This window comes from Erpetoichthys calabaricus, chromosome 5 (assembly GCF_900747795.2).
Source record: "Erpetoichthys calabaricus chromosome 5, fErpCal1.3, whole genome shotgun sequence".
NCBI classification, from domain to species: Eukaryota; Metazoa; Chordata; class Cladistia; order Polypteriformes; family Polypteridae; genus Erpetoichthys; species Erpetoichthys calabaricus.
This window is the reverse complement of record NC_041398.2, coordinates 17,106,118-17,114,243: the sequence shown is the minus strand read 5'-3', so window position 1 is coordinate 17,114,243 and position 8,126 is coordinate 17,106,118. Positions and strand designations below refer to the sequence as shown.

General features: G+C 40.4%; 1 long non-coding RNA gene across 1 annotated transcript; it reads left to right on the top strand.

Moving 5' to 3' along the window:
* The first annotated feature begins 1,648 nt into the window (after positions 1-1,648).
* Positions 1,649-5,557, top strand: LOC114641787 (uncharacterized). The gene is made up of 4 exons (XR_003714383.2): positions 1,649-1,805; positions 1,964-2,029; positions 4,926-5,030; positions 5,463-5,557. It is a non-coding gene; the product is annotated as an uncharacterized LOC114641787 (long non-coding RNA).
* The last annotated feature ends 2,569 nt before the right edge of the window (positions 5,558-8,126 follow it).

Here is an 8,126-nt window from a genome sequence, read left to right as displayed (position 1 = left end):
ATTTTCTGTGACAGTAATACTGTCTTGTACGGCTCTATTCAATAAGGGCGCGCACAAAAAGGCGAGCTTCAAAATGGCGACCTCAATTGAGCACGGCGAATAAAGGCGTTTGTAGATAATTTAGTTCAAATGGCTCTGGAATATGTGAAGAGCAACAAAGGTGCAGATCTTTATTTACGTGCGCCTTTATTCGCTGTGCCCAATTGAGGTCGCCTTTTTGTGCGCGCCCTTATTGAAGGATACCGTCTTGTACGTCCGCTGGCTTGTACGTCCGTAATATACCTTTCATTTTCTCTGGCGGAATACAGGCATGCGCGTCGGTAATATGCCTTTAATCTCCTCTGACAGTAATACTGGCTTGTATGTGGCTGTAAAATGCGTCACTGTATTGTGTACCTTTAATTTCCTCTCGCAGTAATACTGGTTTGTATTTCCGTAAAACGCCTCTAACTTTCTCTGACAGTAATATCGCACGTCGCACCGTGCCCCGCGCATGCGCACTTCACCAGACGACACTAACACACGGACACCTGGACGCACACAGGGATTTTATTAAAGAGGATGTACCTATGTCTTTACTGAGTACTTATTACCCCCGAAAATATCACTTTTACCCCAATTGGAGTAATTTACCCCCTGTTCCCCGACCACTGTTTTACACCTTCAGACATTAAACAAAGTCTTTGAAAGTTTTTAGTTACAGATTTCAGATGATGTGGCGATGCAGATTTGCTGCTTTTAACATTCTGCTTCTTTGACATATCAGACAGACCTGATGATTTATTAGATTAGATTATACTTTATTTGTCCCCACGGGGAAATAAAATTTTACAGAAACAAATAAATATGATAAAAATAAACAACAACTCTCCCACAATCACACATAAGAACATCGGTCTTGGATTACAGAGAGCTGCTGCTGCTCTCAATGCAGTCTTGTAAGTGGCACTAAGATGAGCTCAGACCTGCTTGGATTGTGTCACAGGTTTCTATTTAAAGTCATTAAAATTTGGTTAGAGCAATGTCCATGAAAGGAACAGGCCTAATAAGCCTTCTTTGAAGTCACCATCGTTAAGAATGATTCATCAGAAAGACGATAGTACACAGTGAATCATTTCTGTTGCTGAGTCAGCCAGGATGATGTCACTTACTTTCCTGGGCAGTGACATGGATGAATTCAGTCCACAATTCAATGGCTGGATCATACATTTAGCTTTAATTATACTGTACTCCCTTTGTCATCACTGCATATTCATAAAAATCTCCATTCCTCCTCCTGCTTTATCCACTCAGCCTGATGAAACTCGTCCAGCATTAACACAGCATCTGAAGTAAGAGGTGTTAGCTGTTTCTCCACAGCACCCAAATATCACAGTACCTGAGCTCAACATCACACGACATATGAGATATTTTGGTTAGGGTTAGGGTTAGCGTTAGGTTAGGTTTAAGTTTAAGTTTAAGAAATGCTTTTACTTTTTCAAAAGAATGTATCTGAATCATAATAATCACATGATACTCTGACGTTTTCTCTGAATGGAAAACCTGTGCAGAGTTGATGACCTCACCTTTGCGGTTTGTGGTTTGACTGAAGTTTCTTCTTGTCCTTCTTCCAAGTCAAACAAATTGAATTGTCTTTCCTCCCCAGTTGTCATCATCCCCACCCTGTAGTCCTGTCCCACCCCACCTGATCTGCTATATAAGGAGGTCTTGCTGTTGATCACAACAGACATCTCAGTGTCAGCCCCACCATGAGATTCGCCGCCTTGCTGGTTCTGCTGTGCCTGTGCTCTCTGCCAATGGCAATTGTGAGTTGTGATCTTTGTCATTTGAACTGAAATGTGTTTACAAAACTGTTTTCTTTTCTATTTCTTTCTTTATGCTTCTAAATTTCTTGTCAGAAGTTCATGTGAAATCTATTTTACAGTTACTAAAGCCACATTATACTTTTGTTCTTACTTTTCAGAATTGTGTCTCGGAAGGAGGAATCATCCACAGCCTTAAAAGCTAAAGCATATTCCTCGATCCCTGTGTGAGTAGAATGGAGAATGTGCTGCTCAATAATTTATTTAAATTCTTTCACTGATCGCTCTGGTTTGTGAGAGGCTCATCACAATTAATTCACTTGTCATCTCTAATTTAATAATAATAATTCATTACATTTATATAGCGCTTTTCTCAGTACGTAAAGTAAAGTAGAGATAAACTCTTATAATTAACTAAAAACGTTTCCTCCCTTGAAACTAAGACAGTAGAGAAATGTTATACTTTGCATGTCTGTGTAGCAACAAGGATCTGTTCAACATAAATTTTGTCATCAGTCATTTTACACAAACAGTCAAGTCTGTGACCGCTGTGAGTCTGTGAGTTGAGGGTCAACATGGAGGATGTTATGCTGCTAATCTCATATGCTGAGACTTGGTAATTAGGTTGTCGAAACTTAAATTTCAGTGGCACAGAATCCTAAATTGAGGAGTTTTGTGGTCAGCTTTGCTTCTACAACAGTATTAAGTGCTGAGCTGCAGTCTTTTTATCAGGACTTTGACTTTGCAGTTTGTGTTATCCACATGTGCCAGGATGGTATGAAGTGCAATGGATATGTCAAAGGATATGGCAATTACAATGCTGTGATGTTATGGAAACTGGAGGTGATCAGGACATCTAGAATATTCTATTTAATGTGACCCATTACCAGTCTGTCAGAGCATTTCATCACAACTGGGGTGAGTGCCACCAGTGTGTAGTCACAGACTGTCGACTTTTGCTTTTCTCAGAACAAATGCCCTCCTTCTGAAGCAGACAAGAGCCACCGATTCTCTTAGGGAATTTGAAAACAATGAGTGAGAAGAAATCTTGGGGTAAGAAAAATCAAACTGGATTTGTCTCATGGGCACCAACTGATAATCTTAGGTTTATCAATCTTCCAGTTACTAGCTACCTCAAACTTGATATTTTTCTTTTCAGTTATCTTCCAGTAAGATCTCACACACTTTGACTTTCACCATTCACACTTGGCACTAAGATGAGAGAAGACTTGTTTTCACACTAAGATGGCACAAATGATCATCGGCATTTGATTTCTGAAGTGTGGCCACTGTCCTGATTTGTCCTGATGTGGGGTCACCTTTGTTTCAAACCCTGCTTGGTGTCTCCAGTGCACATTAATGACTTCTGAACATTTCAGGAGTTGATTGAACACTTTAAGATGTCTTCCACTTTGTTTTCTGTTATTGTTAGCCCTGGTGGTCTCTTACAAGTAGTGATTCGTGTTTACAGTCGTCCTTCACATCCTCTGAATCAGTTTATGTGTTGATATATCTCTTATTCCATCCATCCATCCATTTTCCAACCCGCTGAATCCGAACACAGGGTCACGGGGGTCTGCTGGAGCCAATCCCAGCCAACACAGGGCACAAGGCAGGAACCAATCCCAGGGCAGGGTGCCAACCCAATGCAGGACACACACAAACACACCAAGCACACACTAGGGCCAATTTAGAATCACCAATCCACCTAACTGGCGTGTCTTTGGACTGTGGGAGGAAACCGGAGCGCCTGGAGGAAACCCACGCAGACACGGGGAGAACATGCAAACTCCACGCAGGGAGGACCCGGGAAGCGAACCCAGGTCCCCAGATCTCCCAACTGCGAGGCAGCAGCGCTACCCACTGTGCCACCCTCTCTTATTCCCCCTCTAGCTATTATCTCTTTTATGTTACTCTTTTTCATTAAATGTGTACAAAGCTCCTGTGCAGTGGTCTCCGATCATGTGACCCGACAAATGCGCGCCAGACAAATGCGCGACGACAAAACCGCAAACTGATTTTCGACAAATGCGCGTCGACAAAATCACTCCGACAAAATCGCGAAAATCAAAATCTCTGTATCAACAAGCTGTGGAAAGCCTATTGACTGTGCTGACCCACTAATATGTACCCAGGTATCATGTAATATATAGCAAAATGTTTTATTTCTCATATCTCATATAATATTGACATCTAGATTAAGTTTTACAAACCATATTTAAGTAGAACTTTTTATGCTTTTATACTACTAATTATCGCACATTTGACGTCGCGATTTTGTCGGCGCGCATTTGTAGGTGAACCCTCAGATCAGGAGGGTCTTAAGCTTTGATGTGCTATTTGTGCTTTAGATTTGGTGAAACAGTAGTGGGCTGGCACCCTGCCCGGGGTTTGTTTACTGCCTTGTGCTCTGTGTTGGCTGGTATTGGCTCCAGCAGACCCCCGTGACCCTGTAGTTAGGATATAGCGGGTTGGATAATGGATGGATGAATGGATTTGGCGAGAGTTTAGATGTTCAATTCAATGTTAAAAGGCTAGCATTTTGTCAAATGTGAATTCCTCTTGTTATTTGAGAATGCTTATTGTGCAGTTTAATTCTGTAATAATATGAAATTCACAATAAAAAAGGACCTTCGTTATTTTTATTCTGCAAACACCGTGTTCTTGTTTAATTTTTAACACACAGTGTAAGAATTGGAGGGCAGTTGAACAGCTGAAGTCCATGAAGTGTGTGTGTGTGTGTGTGTGGTGAGCCACAGTGTTCAGTTCACTCATAGAGACCCCCTGAGCCTCCATCCTGAAACGGGCACAGCAGGCCAGTCAGTGAGATGTGAATAAAGGAGGCTTTAATGGCAGCCTGCTGTATAAATGAGCTTCACACACAAAGGTGCACTGAGCTACAGGAGACAGGACTCTAAGGTGGCCAGGACCTCATTTATTTATTTATTTTTAAATTTTAATGTAAGGTCCTAGTCTGCATAAAGTGCTGCATTACGAGATGAGAGCAAAATTGAAATGTTTACTATGCCAGCTGTTCTACAACTAAAAAACTCCTCATCCATGAAGAGTGGAAAAAGAAAGGGATGGAAATCCTGACTTGTCATCTTCATTTCATCTTTACAGTTGGCCTGCAGCAAGTGGAGGCTATGGATCTGGAAGAGGAATTGGAGGAGGAATTGGAGGAGGACTTGGACCTGGAAGATGATTTTTCTGAACTTCAATAAGTCGGTAAGCCTGTTTGGCCTACAAAGCTAAATGTTTGACCGGATGGAGGGCTGACTGACTCGTTTGCATGCATAAAACAATTTGTGGATCTCACAGGTGTGTTGTGAGTTTAAGGACAGAGGATGTCCCATTCTTGAAAACTTGTCCTTACTTTTTGGTTCCTGTTTTTATTAATTTCACTAAACATTATGTTTAAATTTAATATGACAATAGAGAAGTCTTTTTTTAAGGACAGGTATCTTACTCCTCCGCCTGTGTTTGATTCCTTCACCAGCTCTTTGATGGCACACTGCAGCAGGGCCTTCTCTCTCGTCTCTTTCTATTAATTCACAAAGTCACTGAACTCACATTAGATTCTCAGAAGTCTCTTATAAAATGTCAAGGATTTTTGTCTTTTTTTCTACTAATTTAATTAACTGCCTGTTTCTCTTTTAGCCCAAAAGGACCCTCCCAGACCAATAATTTCCACAATATGAGAATTGAAAGAATGTCCTTTAAAGTAAAATAAAGAGAATTGCAATGCAATAAAACTGCCTGCCTGTTTGTCCTCTCGTCTGACTCTTTCTTTGATTTTCTACTTGATTTATATTTTCTTGTCATACCTGACTTTGTCAGATTACCAAATACCACAGGCCACTCTCTGCCATTACTTCCTTACTTACTTTACTTGATCACAGCCATAACACAGGACTGGAGTAGTCGTCAAGATTCAAAGGCTGCTGATGTCTGCTCCAAACTCCCTTCAGGTTTATTTGAGTTCCTTTGTAAGACATTTACTGACATGGGATTGCTGGAGAACTTTCTTCATCAAAGCTTATCCACTCGCATGGCTGATTGTGATGAAGGTTTAGTCGTCTTCAACACTCAGTGTAACAAAACCAAACCATCCTGTACCTTTCACAGCCTCACATGATGATTGTCTGTTTATCAATAAAGTTTAAGTACATAAACTAAAAGATCTCTCCTGGACCGCTGCACAAATCTCTACTGGACAAATCCTTTGAGGCCCTCATGATAGACATCAGAATCAAATAAAATATAATTATATTATTAGCTTACTGACCTCCTAGACCAAATCCCACAAGTTTTCAGTCTTTTTAGATTTAAGGTTTTGATATTGTCACATTATTTACAAGAAAATATTTCATCTATTTTTACTGTCAGTTGCAACCACACTTAAAAAATGATATTTTATAAAGGGTTCACATTGAGAAAACAATTCAGAGCATTTGTACCAAATTTATGATCAATTCCAGAATTTGAAGCAGAAATGGAAAGCTCCAGAATAACAGCATGTTATGATTTTAGGCCTGCACACGTCACTAACAGCCTGAATACTACAAGAAAGGCACATGGACTACAAAACCACTGAAAGGGAGAGGACAACCGTACAACACCTGGTCCAAAATAACAAAGGGATACATTTTTAAATTAGATTTATTACATGTTTTAAATTAAATTAAGATAAAAAAGGTTCATACTTTTGGACAGTGTTGAAAATCAAAAAGGGAAACTAATAAAATAAATAAAACAGAATTCATAGCCAAACAAGTTAAAACAAATGCAAATACAATAAACACTTCAAAATGGTAAACACTTTGAAAATTAAAAATGAAAGCCAAATTTCAAAGAAACAGGTAACCCATAAAACATCAAAATCATAACCCTGAAGATGAAGATCACAAACAGGAGCTGAACGAGACGCACCTCGGGGGGCTCAAATCTCCACACACGCCTGAGGCCTGCTGGGCCGCAAAACAGCAGCAGCAGGGTCCACTCTGACTAGAATACAAATGAACAGAAATACAAATTAAATGAATACTCTTAAATATTACAAAAATGATTAAAAAAACTAATATCATTTAATAAAAACATTTACATGGAAAAATATCACAAAACAATCAATAAGTAAATTAAGCACTAAATTAAAAGAAATGATTACTGAATAATGAGTACTGTGGTGGGCTGGCACCCTGCCCGAGGTTTGTTTCCTATCTTGCGCCCTGTGTTGGCTGGGATTGGCACCAGCAGACCCCATGACCCTGTAGTTAGGATATAGTGGGTTTGATCATGGATGGATGGATGAATAATGAGTAGTAAAACTATGACACAGAATTAATATTTAGTTTATTTTTATAAGATGGGGCGGTTTGAACCCACACATGCAGAGCACAATGGAGTAGCAGTCCATCACCTTAACCACTCAGCCACCTTATCACAATAAAGCCCTTTTCCTTCTGGTGATTTTTGCCCAGATTCAAATTCACTGTTCTAGTAAAGGACCACGCGACGTTCTTCTCTTAAGCACAGATACTTCACCTGCAGTCCTATTGTGCTGAAATGTTCTCTTTTATTTCCGCCTTGCTACAGAGCAATTTGTTACACATCATGTAGGCAGGCAGCCATTCACTTTCCTCTCTGCCTTTCAGTGGCCAAAGCCAAGAGAATTAAAGCTGAACGCACCGCTCCACCGCCGTCATCTGCACTGAAGTGAAATAAGCTACCATGTTACCTGAGAAGTTTTGAGACACACCTGAGTGCCAAGAAGAAAATCAACAGAAAGGAATATCACAAGGAGCAGGCACTGCTGAGACTTGAACTCACGATCTCCTGTTTTTATTTTATTTTATTAGCATTTTTATTCTTTTATTACTTTACTCAATTTATTTATTTATTGACTGTCAAACTCCTCAATATTGGAGTCAGGGCTGGGGGCTGATGGTTATCCTCCCTCTTGTGGGGCTTTTGATATCACTGTGGACGTTTCGTGTTGTTTTGCCTGATTCCTGTTTTTGGGGCATGAAGCCAACATGTGGTATTTAGGGACTGGCTGAGCTTAGGTGAGCCTCTTCTGGGCAGGTTAGTCACGGTATGGCTGGATTCTTGACCTTTGTTTGGAGGCATCACACCTTAGTTTCATAACAACAGGATAGTGTGCTTAGCACTGTCCTGCACTCTTTGATCACCTATGATTGTGTGGCCAGAGACGGCTCCAACTCCATTATTATATTTGCTGATGACACCAACCTCATAAGTCTGATGACAAGACAACTTAGAGATAAGAGGTCTACCTGCTGAGTCAGTGGTGTCAGGGCAGCA